We start from the raw sequence: 13,113 nt of genomic DNA, 5'->3' as shown, positions 1-13,113 counted from the left end.
AAAACAACTGTTTGTTTAGAATTTTTAATCAATTAATATTAACAAGGTTAAACATTCAAAAAGTTAAAATGGAAATGAATCACTTTGCCTAATTTTTAATTTAAAAAAAAAATCTTTTTTGGAAATTTTGATTTTTTTTGTTCCACTATTGGAGAAGAACCACTTGAAATGTTAAAAGCCGTTATGGAATTTCCACCCTGTTCTACTTATATCAGAAGTTATGCCTCAGCAATAAAGGAAATTCCACTCTGTCCAGTTCAGAACTTGCCTCTTACTCTTCTTTTGAGGTTACATCTTTCAAAGGGCAGGCAAATACAAGGGCTCACCAAGCAAAAGATGTTTAGCTAGACATCAGCGTACCATGTGAATACACTCTACATGTTTCCATGATTCCCAGCTGAAAACTGAGATCTGCTGATCTAAGGTGCTCCCTTGGCCACGCTTGTATCAACTGGGCTGAAATTATGTCTTACCATTTGGGAATCCCCATACAGATTTGGGGCTGGATTTTGATTACACTTATACCAATGACTTTTGATTTACACTGGAGTAAGAAACATTACAATCTAGCCCAATTACCAGTTAACATTTCCCAAACTTCACTGAGAAAGGAGGGTACTGGCAATCCCATTTTACAGGCTGAATGATTAGCACATAGAGAGTGGTTTGTTTTTAGCCACAGAAGATAGTTGCAGAAATGGGATTCAAATTCAGGAGCTGCTGCTTTCCATTCCTCTGTGTTTGGTGGACAGTGCAGCCTGTGAATTCTCTTCTCAGCTCTGCCTCTGGCTCAGTGTTTGAACTTAGCAAATTACTTGCCCTTTTTGTCCCTTAGAATATACTACTAATTGTCTATATGGTAAGAACAGCATGATGATTTAGCATGGTTTGTAAAATGCTTTGAAATGCTTGGATGGTAACTGCTACATGAAAAATGATAAAAGCAGACACAGTCATGAATAAGAAGAGCATCTGAAATTGCAAAAAAAATAAAAAAAGGTAAAATAAATTCAAAAGGACTCTCAATTCTAATTCTTCACAACATAAGGTGATTGTCATTTGTGAGGTCAAGAAAAAATACCCCTCCCCTAGGATGTGCAATTAAATGTATCATAGGGGTTATATGCCTCCAACTGTAGCATATGGCATTGGCCACTGCCAGAGACAGAATACCAGACCAGATGGACCAATGCATATGGCAATTCTTAACATCTTATGGGATGAATTTCTTTCTTTAATTTGGATATGTGTCTTCTAATTGTATAACAACGTCTAGTCAGTATTCGTGTTGCCATTTCATTGATCACACTGTAAATTTCCCTGGAGCAGAGCACTTCGGGGCAATTTAGTCTCTCGATGAACCTGAGTTCAGATGCTGCATTTCCTAGCTCTGTTGACCCACTCGCCCAGGTAGGTTTGATACAGGCATAAAGCAATTGAGTGGTTTGCCCCACAACAACCATGACTCAGCTAGGATTAGAACAGAGAGATTTTTTACAAGCTAATCCTTTTTTGTTCTAGGGCAAAAGCACAGCCCTTTAGGGGATCTCCCTACTGCTACAAGCTTGTCTTTGAATTCCTGATCTGGAGCCAAGCTGTAGATTCCCTGAAACCCCTTTTTAATGATAAACTGCCCTGATTTTTCCTTTAGATATGTGAAGGTATTGGCCCAAAAGATTTTGAAAAATGGTGTATACATTTTCCTTGTTCGGAGCTTCCTGTGAATGCCCCAGAATGCATCAACTGGGACATCAAAGACACCAGAAAAGTTGTCTTTTGCACAGAACCAGACTACTGAACACCTCAAAAGGGTGGAAGGTTTGTCATAGAAGGATCATTTTTTTCTTATCTTTTTTTTGATAATGTTATAAAGTGCTACTTATAGAAAAGACCTGTGTAAATCTTTCCACACACTGCATTGTAAAGCAAGGTAACATCACATGCTGCTTAAATGTGATGGCACCACATCTTGGCTTTGCAAGACAAGGATTTTTTTTCTTTAAGGCAAGCCCCCGGAAGGAAGCAGTGTGAGGAGAGAAAAATCTTAGAGGATTTGAAGTATGAAATACTCCCTTCCTGCCTCCAAATTCTTTACAGAACTCTGTGTGTGTGTGGGGGGGGGGTGTTGGAGAAGGCAAGTTTGCCATATTAGGGACAGAATCAGGCTTAGGACTGAATCAGTCTAAGAAGGATTTGATGTTTCAGGGGGTTGGGGTTTTCTGGGTTGTTTGGGGGGGGAGTTTACAAACAGTAATGAATGACAGAAGGACAAATAAAAGGATCATTGTGGGACAGTAAGTCTAGATGTGAAATGGGATAAAAGAAGAAACAAAGTTAATTGAGATTCCACTGCCTCATCTTAACTCAGCATCCCTGGGGAAATAACACTACACTACACTACACACACACGCACGTACTCACACACACAGAGCCCCTACCCCTTTCTGGCATCTGAACTGAGCTTCCCTATGGAAATGAATGCCACATAGCCCTAACCCTCAACAAACATATAAAAACCAGACACTACTGTTTCTGAACTGAACCAAGCTTCCCTGAGGAAATATATTACATATCCCCCTATACATAGAGACAGACAAACACACACACACACAATTCAGACACTGCACTTAAACAGAGCTGTATTTCCTGAAGAAATCATAAACATACATGTGCATGCGTGAGTGCACGTGTGTTCATGTAAGGCACACACATACACATACCCCATCATCTCAGACTGCAGTGCAACCTAGTCTTTCAACCATAATTTATTTTGTGTGATAGCAAATCGTTATCTAGTTTTCTGCATCGTGGGCAGCCATAGCGGTCACCCTGCCCAACAATGAGTAACCCTAAACCACTAAACAAAGTTTCCTTTACACTTTACAGCAGTAGGCAAGCTGTTAACAATATTTATTCCCTGGTCTAAGTATAGTTAATAGCTGCCCGTGCCATGTTAAAAAAGATTTAAGGGTAACTTTTGAAGGATGCATAGCACATTAGCCAACTTAATACTCCAGGTGCGTGAGGGAAGTGGGGAACACTTCAGAATCTAAAATCAAGGTCAAATATGCTTTGCACTAGAACTTGAAGACTGACAACACGGAGTTCAGGGGAACAAGTGCTCAAATTTGGGATCTTCCATACAGAAGGCTGTGCCCTCCCATTCTCATGATATAAGACAAATCCATAGGAGTGACCCTGGTGATAAGCTCTGATACATCTTTATTTCTTTTTTCTTTAGTTAGACTATATTTTTCCTCTGGCTTCAAATTGCCCATGTCTTTAGTTGGGAACTACTTGGGTCTTTAATGGGTCTTCTGATGATCCTCCTCTCCTGTTACTTCTGATTAAAGAGAAAGGAAGAATGGGAACTGTATTCTTGACTGATTTACACTTCAGTTTAATTTCCCTCTCCCTCCCCTCCTTTTCTCCTTGCTGGCTGGAATCACCTCTATAATTTAGCTTGCAATCTCTGGTAGAATGGATTGATTGAACAGTTGCAGAAAGAGTCTCACTTGGTGGCAGGAGAAAGATGAGGAAAGCATAGGGGATGGTGCCTGTAAGCGAAGAGCTGAGATGGAGTGATTGGCTTCTTTCAGGGCATTGATATAAAGGGTCTGTTCTGTCTCTGTCCTCCCAATACTCAGGGATTAAAGAGGAAGAGAAAGTAATATGCATGCTTCTGTTTCCTGCATAGGTGGAGTATTTATGACAAAATTATAGCAGTGACCAAACAAAGAAAATATTGGACCTTAACCACAAAGAACAGGGAGTGCAAATGATTCTGACTGACAGAGATCTAGGACTGACTGCATTAAGAGAGACCTGCATCCCACAGAGCACTAGAGATGAAATCCCAGAGCCAGGGCACGATACAGAGATGCTACAAGATCTCACAATGCTGCTGCATCTGCTGAATTCAAACTGCCAAATACTTCAGCTGCAGTTCAGGGACCTCCTTTCAAAGTATTCTGAGATGACAAAGGTTCGATGCTCCTCTTCTATCACCGGCCATCCTAGGATCTCAGAACCCTCAGAACACATTTGGCCTCAAAACACTATTTCCATTTAATGAAGAGGGAATTGAGACACACATTACTCAAACAATTTGCTCCAGGGATCTGCCACGCAGCATGTTACTGCCAGAGCCAGGACGAAAACTTATTTCTTACACCCACCCCTAAGCTGTAAGTATTAACCACCACCATGAGCTGTTGCAGCCTCATTATGTCGAATCTCAGCCCCACTGAAGCCAGGGGCACAACTCCTTTGATTTTGATGGGGATAGGTTTTCAGCCTCTATATATACTCCAGTAAAGCAGAAAATATCAGCTCTATAGGAAAGATCGCCTATGCTGCCAACTCACATTTTCCTAATGGCTTGGTTGGTGGGAGCAACCAGGTTAGACAGCTTGTTAACTAGAAACCAGTCCATAAGTTTAGGCCAATGTAAACCTGAAGTAAGAGTTGCCTAAAATTGAATAAACTTGGATTTGTACTGTCAGCATTCATGCAAAGGAGTATTTGGCCCCTACATCTTTGTTTTTGAAGGCCTGTTCTTTTTTTCTCAAACTAGTGCAATACCTATCTTTATCTGAGGAAGGTTGTCATGATCACCTTACTCTGTTTCAGTCTACAGCAAGCACTGTATTCTCAAAGAGCTATAAAGCTTTGTCTCTCATAAGCAAGTCAAGGGTTAAATTAACGCCTGCAGGATACAAGACATTTTTCTTCATGAGCTGCACACATGCACACCAGAAGAAAAGAGAGAGGGAAATCTTATACTCTGCCTCTCCTCCTTCTTCCCCTTATGAGGTGCTGAATGCATCTCTCAAGGAAAATTAATTTCTTTGCCTTTTCCTTGCTTCTAATGAACTGCCTCTGAATGCATGAGGGCACAGGAAGGAGAACAGACTCAGTGGTGAGCTAATAAAAAGTTAAAAGACATTCAAAGCCATCAATATCTTTGCAAAACTAGCCTGACGGAAATGTGTTAGCCTGCATGTATGGGAGCAAGACTAGGGCAACTGGCAGCAGCTGTGGCACACATCACTTCGTGGCAAAGAAAAGATGTAGTGAGGGTGTCCCTCCACTGCAGCCCTGTCATACGGATAGAGAGGTAGATAGCCGGGTGAAGGCCACTTTCACATATGAATATCTCTAGTACCGGACAAGGCCACCATCGTTCTAATTTCTGGGTTGAAAGGAAACCATTGCACAAAACTGATTCAGCAGTCATCAACGAATAAAGAATTACTTTGCATAAAGCCTGGAACATCATAAACTATAGCTGAACACATCAAACACAAGAGATGCATTAGATAAGCTACCATACAGAAGGTGGACAAGGAAGAAGAAACAAAGGAAAGAATTAATAAATCAGTTTTTTAGGTGCTGATTTCTATCATCTAGGCAAGGTTCCAAAAGATCCACAGAGCTGTGGGACCAGAGCTACATCCTCTATATAAAGCAATAATACAGACAGTCTAGTGCAGTTACTACAATATCAATAAGCACCTGAGACCTTATTGGGTAAAATATGCTTAGGTGGTCAACAGATCTTAGAAAAGAAGCAAAAGATGAAAGACAGGTAATTTGAAGACTTTGTTCAAATGAATGCCCCAAACCTTGCCTGTTCACCCAGATATTAAAAGTTCTCCATTTCACAAACCCAAGGTGAAGGTTCCACGGTTGCAAGCTATCCTACAGTGCCTTTGTGTTCCAGGCAGTGGCAAAAGTGAACCACTTTTGGTTCTACTTGTGGAGATGTTCATTGTGAGTCTGTAACAAAGGTTTTATTTTATCCAAACCTGAAGGAAGTATATGGAGCCAAAACCATTTTTGGTAAGCTAATTAGCACAAAAATGCTATGACAGGCTAGCTTTCTAGACTAGCACTGAGCAGTGCTTTGAGTCTTCATACTAACAGTAACAAGACACTATGATCTGGCATTTCCCAACACAGTTTTCAGACACTCTAATGCCCAGCAAGGAAAGATGCTGTATAAAAAATAAAGATGCTGTAAAAAAAATTAGTCATCTGTATTTGTCTACTGCATTGTCTGTCACGTTCTCTTCCCAGATAATGCACGTGGGGTAGTGTTACTGGAAGAACAACACAGGAAGATATGCCGGTGACTCAACTTCATCTTCCAACACTGGTCACAGCATCCACTACTTCCCCAATGCGCAGTTGTTTGCAGTGTCACCAGTGGAATGTCATGCCCATTCTAGATACGGTACACCCAAATGGAGATGTAATGTAGCTTTCTCAATGCCCTGCTGGCTGTGTGCCAATAAGTGTATATTGGCATATACCCATCACTGCACTAAGGTGGCTATATTACATCCATTTCAAAATGCATCGCACATGGAGCGGGTGTGCAGTTTTTTACTACGATGTGTCTTAGCAGCCAAGGTGCCTGGGGCAGCTGCCACAGACAGAGGCAGCAGGAACCACCAATTCCTGCTGCACCACTGGTGGCTGCTTCAGTTGTCCCACCTTAGTTAAGCCACTGCTTAGCAGAGTCTAAACAGACCCCAAGTGAATTGAAACATGATCATTAATTAGGGCTGAACCCAGACAATTCAGCACCAAACCTACTGGCCACCCAGCTAGATACATTTATCTCACATTACTACAATGTCCCCACTGCCTGGGGTAAAGGAATAACTCACCTTGCTGTGGTGTAAGTAGCAGGTGGCTATCATTGCAGGAGCCAGCCACTAGAGGGAGGCATGGATTCACATACTAGGTGATATTATATTAGCAGAAAGGTCAAAGGTAAGATTTGCCTTGAGGTTCTGGCAACTGGCTCATCTTATGCATTATGATGTTTAAAAGCAAAGTGCTAAAAACAAATGAGATCTCTGTTTTATGTGTAGAAAATGAATTCACTCTCAGCCGCAGAGGAGGTACTTCCAGGCCAGCTGAGGCCTGAGGATAAGGAATGTGGGGAAAGCTTGCCCTGCAGGTTCTCTGCTGTACCTTGCCTCTGAATAAACAGAGGGAGGCACTTGACTGCCACTTTTTTCATGAGTGCTCTAAAAAATAAAGGACTCCTTGACTCTTCTACTATGTAGTATTCAAAATGAGCAAGCCTGGACTTTTATGAACAATCTTTCATGGAAGTCTGATTCATTCACCCTGCCCTCTCGAGCTTTTGCAGATACGAGGAGTATGGTACTGCCTTGTCCCTTTCACCCACCTTCTCCCCATTGACAAGAACATCAAGAAACCAAAGGTTCAAAGGAAGGAGATGTTAAGGTAAAACCCTAACACTGGTTCTACTTAGTATTGTCCTTTATCAACAAGCTATTCATGCTTAGCAACCACTATAGCTCACACCAAGTTCATTTTCATTTTAATGTACCATACAGCAAAGCAGCCTAAATATATATCCCCAGATCTAAAGCATGTAATCTGTAAACTACAGGAACAGGCAGATCATTTCCATTAGTTTCTTATGTAGCAAAAACCACAATTTACACCCAAAGCATATAATTATATTCAAATTCTAAAAGACAGTGTTGGAAGTACTTTAAATTCATAGTTTGGGGAAAAGTCACTCAGGGGTATACAGTTATGTTTTAATGTGCAAAAACAACACACGCACACAAAGAGAGAGCAAGAGAAGTAATTCGAGTGAAAGGCAAAGGGGCCATGGTGAATTACAGCCCCGCCTTCCTAGCGCCTGTTTGGAATTCCGAATAGCGAGCGCTTCCTCTGAAAATCCTCTTTCCAGCCCTTTGAAAACAACAAAGGTGGCAAGTGCCGCTAGACCCCATTCAAACTTCAGAGCCAATAGGGAAAACACCATCAGGCTCTGTGTCCAGAATTCAGAGATGCACTCCCTTCTTCTCAGATGGAGCTCAAACTTGATGTTTTCTTTGGGCAGCTTTGACATCCAAAACACCTAAAGAACTAAAGATAGGACTTTACACACCTACACTGCTTCCTGCTGAGGATCTCAAAGCACCTGAATGAATGCAGCCTATCAGTCCAGCCAAGACATAAGCTTGTAGTCTAGTCCTCATTTTGCAGGTGGGTAAAAAGATAGAGAGGGAAAGTAACTGGTTCAAGGTCATAAGATACATCAAGCATAATACTGGTAGATACAAACTGTTTGGTATATGATTTACACTGAAACCATGCCTCCTTTTTCCTTTCCTTGGTGAAATCAGTTTAATAATCAAAGGAGCCCTCTAAAATAATAGAAACTGGACAAAGAATACACTATATCTTTCAGTCCATTTCCCTTCCAGTGCAGAACTGCTACCTAGGACAATTAATCAGAAAGCATGATATAACCTTATATCACTTTAGGTTATAATGTAAAAAAAAGGGATTGAAGGGGAGGGGATGAAGAAAGGGGAAAAAAAGTGGAGGTGGGGCAGGAGTCAAATAGCACCTGTCCAATATAATTCTCAGCTGGAACTTATTGGTAATTGTTCACTGCAGAATACTGTACATTGCTTTGATCAGTCCTCTTTCAAATTACTTAAGTGAAGGGATGTCCACTACCTCCACTGGGAGATTATTCTGTACCTTTAATGAAGCAGCAAAAGATGGCTCCATCCCAGGCCAGGCCTTTTTGATTGCAGCAGCAGTAGAGTATGTAACACGGTGCAAAAGACACCACAGCCCACTATCATCATAGTGATGTACCTAACATTGCCCAAGTTGTGTATTTTGATGTTACTATAGAATAATGGAAGAATAGGAGAAAAATGGGGGGTATAATCTTGTGGTGACTTTAATAAAATTAGCTTTAATAATTACTTATAATTGTAACTTATACAAGTTATAAAACAAGAGAAAAGGGTGATAAATAGGGCAAAATTAGAGCTTGCCATTTTCACTTATAACAACGATGACTATTTAGCTAGAATATATATATCCCAGAGTGTCAGAAAGATTTTTAAAATCCCAAATTGATATACAAACAAAGCTCTGGGATCCTTCACTTATTCTTGAAATACTGTAATCTTTTGAGCAGAAAGTAACAGTTCTTTGACAACTCAGGACAGTGCTATCAAAAAGCCAAAGCGATACAGTGAAGAGCCCTCTACTGAATTTGCAGAGGGTTTTTAGAGAGGAACAAAAGTCTGGCTTAATTCTGAATCCGGACAAACACCCCTACCCTTGCAAAATGCACCAAAAAATCACAAAGGACAGAAGAAGGCTTTTTATGTGTGATTTGCAAGATTGCACCTCAGGCAGCACAGCACCCTCTATCACCACCCTGAAACATTTTTTCTCCACAAGACAGAGTGTCATATGCCAAATCAATACCATTCAGTCCTGCAGTACCTTCTCTTTCTTGCTCAGGATCTCACAGGACTGAGCCCCAAATGAGCAAGTGTCAGTCCCAGTGCTATTGATTAGGCTCAGCCTAATCCTGGCTGATATATTATACTGCATGGGACAGTACAATAATGAGTCAAAGGACCCTAATAAGAAGAATTTCACACAGAAGCATGCATATGATACATAAAATAAGGAATTCCTCCTTACGGAAATAACATCAGCATGTCTAAGAACTGCTGAGCATTCAACCATTTTACACTGAGTCCCCTCAAAAAAAAATTAAGCAGATTCACTGACTGCATGACAGCACAACACAACTACAACCACTATCATTTAAAAATCCTAAATCACCAGAAATGACTAATGATTTTAGACATTTTGTTTTCTGAGCATCCAGCTTGGAACAACTTAAAAAGACTTGATCTTTGGCCAGGTTTGTGCTTTGAAAAAGCAATGACCATTAAAATTAGGCACTCATTTTGGAATTTACACACTTAGGTGCCTGCAACCACTAGTCATTTAAAAAATGCAGCATTAGTCGTTAGTCAGTCACATAATCACAGCTATTAGATAAACCATTTGCTTGTGCTGCAACCCTAATTTAAGTCCTGAATGAAATTAACTAATGGGTCACTGTCTGCACTGTTTTGTCATTTTGCTAATTTACCTCAGGAGAGCCCCAGGACTGGAATAGCATAGAGTCAAGTCCTATTTAGAATGGGGTAAGGGCAGGAATGAACCAGCAGGAAATGCTATGGATCAAGAGTAAATTTACCAGGAGAACTAAATGTAGGTGACAGGACTGGACTAGCAAAGGTGCTATAGGTTAAGATCAAACTGTATTGATGAAGCTGCAAGAAAAATGAGAACTGAAATACTAGGATGCACAGGTCAGCACTAGGAAACACTGGCACAGCTATGTGTGGGAACCATACCTTGTAATATCCCCATTGTTCTTAAGGGATTAGTCGCTCATTTGAACAAGCACTAGTTTTTACCCGCTAATTTAAAAAAGAAATGAAAGATGAAACAACCCCTGAAAATGCTTTACATCAGGTAAATGCAAATGACAAAACTTGTGAAAAGTGACTAACTCCTGCAAGTTACGCCCACAAGCCCTGGTGATTGCTCACTCTCAGTATCTCACAACAAGCCCCTGCATTTCACTATGACTTGTTCAACAGTCTGAAAGAGCCTGGTCCCTGGCTAAGTAAAAACACCACCTTTTTCCCAGCTGCCCCTACATAGCAATTTCAGAGAGCTTGGACCAATCACAACGAACATTGCATGAAAGTCCAGCATACCCCCTACTCATTAAGGAGGGAAAGAGACAAATACTCACTGGAGGAGAAAAGGAGAAAGCAAATTAATTAATTCATCACTAAGACAAAACGCATACAAATCTTCTCATTTCATCTGTCAACCAGAAGAATATATTATTCAGCAGTGCAGGCAATGAACAGAGAAAAAAAGGCTGGCAAGCCACTGGTGCAGGCTTTGGGAAAACAGCTGACCCAGCAGGGGGTTAAATAGCTGGAGGAGAGGGACAAGAGGGCTGTTTGCTGCTGTGAAATGGATAAATCCTCATCGTATCTATGCTTCAAATAAACCAACCCAAAATGTGGCAGTGCAATGGATATTTTTCCTGCTGGCAAAATGGAATGCCATAAGCCCCCGCTGTAGAGGATGGGGATGTGGCTTTCCCTTCCTGCCCCCAGGTGAGAGACAGCCTGCTCTGTTTTGCAAGGTCCAAACGTGGGACCCCTGTTGGCTCTGCAAGTGAGGGATCCCCACTATTTGCAGAGCCAGCTTTGGTGTCCTCCTGTGCCAACTTGCATCTGCTCACCTGCTGACAAGGCAATAAACCTGGTACAAACAATCATTTTACCGAGACCTGCTTCTCTGTGATACGCTGTGCCAGGTTTCAGCATGCACAGGTTGCAGCTAAAGCTGCTGGAAAGTACCAGCTTTGAAATTTCAATATTAACCCCCACAAAACTGGTGCTGACTTCCAGCTCTGAGCCTGCTCCTGCCCCATTGATATCAAAGGGAGTTTTGCCACTGTGGACTCCAAAGGAAAGCTTAAACATCCATTCTTTATCTGCCTAAATAGCTATGTACTCTAGGATGGCTGCCTCCAAAGGGACTAACAGGGCTGAGGAGCATAACAGCCTTTACTGAGATACAGAAATCTAAGCTGCTTTCAAAATTGCTCCTAAATGCTCTTTCAGGGTGGGGCAGGTACAGAAGAGGTATTGGTGTGGAAAGGCAGCATAGACTGGGGGTTTGAGGCTTGCCCACACTCCTGTTCAAAGCCAATGGGAGTTGAGCAACTGAGTTAGAACAAGGCTCTTTATTTTCATCCAGAAAAGAAATCAAAATCGCAAGAGACAGCCAGACCCTTTCATGTACAGCCTGCTTCACACGCACGCCTGCACACACATGGCCTCCCCGAGATCTGACTCCACAAAGCTGTCATGGGTCCAAATTATGAGCGCCTCTATCGCACAACAAGGAAGGAAAACACAGAAATAAACCAAGTGTGTGTTTTGGTAAAAGACCAGCTGTCTCTGCGGTCCCTTTCTCCTCCCTCTTGCTCATTCCCAGAGGGGATTCCATGCCAACTTTGCTGTATGCCACGACTGGGGGGGAATCAATCTCAGTCTGGCTCATGTTTTGGCATCAGCTCACAGAGCCTTCTGCTTCTCTTGACTCATTACTTCATTATGGGCACAGGGAAAATGCCCCGGGTCCCTGCCTAAAGTTAACCACAGCTTCTGTCTTTCCCTGGACTCTCAGGTGAGGAATCTGCTGGTTTTTCAGGGGAGGTGGTGAAGTTGACAAGGAGATATGAGGGTTCACAGTACCAGCTCTCGCACAGAGAGGAAGCTATTTGCTCCCCCGTGGACTGTTCCCTGCCACTTCACATCAGGATTCTCTGTAAAACATTCTGTTCTGTCTGTGACACCTTCCCCATTCACAAGCGGCCTACGGACCAACTTCACCCCTACTCCTCACAAATGAGCTCACAGGCAACTGGAGTGGTATCTTCTGCACAGTGCCAAAGGACAAAAACCAAGAGGGGGATCTGGGAGAGGAGAAGCAAGGAGCACAGTCAAAACTGCTGGGCACAATGGGATGAGGGAAGGGAAGCCAAGAGACAGGGATGCTTCAAATTTGCGCTGTGCAATGGTAGAACTGTAGTAAGGACCAGGACAAGAGCAAAAGCGGATGCACCGGCAGCGCTGTCTCATTCCTGCAGCAGGGGCACGGGGGTCAGGCCCAGCAGGAGGTTAAGACTGGCAGAGCTGTAGAAGAGACCCCTGGACTGGAACGGCACTGAGTGCTGCAGATCTCAGCCCAAGCGCACTGGAGGAGCTGCTGTCAGGGGGGGGTGAACTCAGGACCAAACTAGAAAGGAGACAATACAGGCTCAGGACTGAGTGCTAGCAGAAGTATAGCCAGGATCAGAACAGCACAAGGGGCACTGGCAGAACCGGCACAGGGACAGAGCAGCCGGGAGTGCTGCAGGCCAGGATGAAAGCCGAGCCCCAAGAGGGAGCCCAGGGCTCGGCTAACAGGGGCTACTGCAGAGCATCTGACAGCGGTGGGGGGGCAGAGGTGCGGGTGCAGGTATCCACCCGCCATCAGGAGAGCTCCAATAAAGCCACCAGTTCCCTCGGCCTCATTTGTACCTCAGGAGCCTGGCTCACCTCCGCCCTGAGCAGCACCCGGCGCTGCACGCTGGGCACCTGCCGGGGCAGCGCTGAGCCCAGCCACACCGGGCTTGTGTGAAGCGGAGGG

The 13,113-nt window shown here is 42.9% G+C and overlaps 1 protein-coding gene across 9 annotated transcripts in view; it reads right to left on the bottom strand.

Moving 5' to 3' along the window:
- NRXN3 (neurexin 3) overlaps positions 1–13,113 on the bottom strand; it is a 1,400,777-nt gene that overhangs the window by 471,612 nt on the left and 916,052 nt on the right. The window lies entirely within an intron of this gene.

The sequence above is a fragment of the Crocodylus porosus genome, unplaced genomic scaffold (genome assembly GCF_001723895.1).
Source record: "Crocodylus porosus isolate Cpor-Errol unplaced genomic scaffold, CroPor_comp1, whole genome shotgun sequence".
In the NCBI taxonomy this organism is placed as follows: Eukaryota; Metazoa; Chordata; order Crocodylia; family Crocodylidae; genus Crocodylus; species Crocodylus porosus.
The sequence above is the reverse complement of the archived record's forward strand: the minus strand, read 5'-3'. Positions and strand labels throughout refer to the sequence as shown.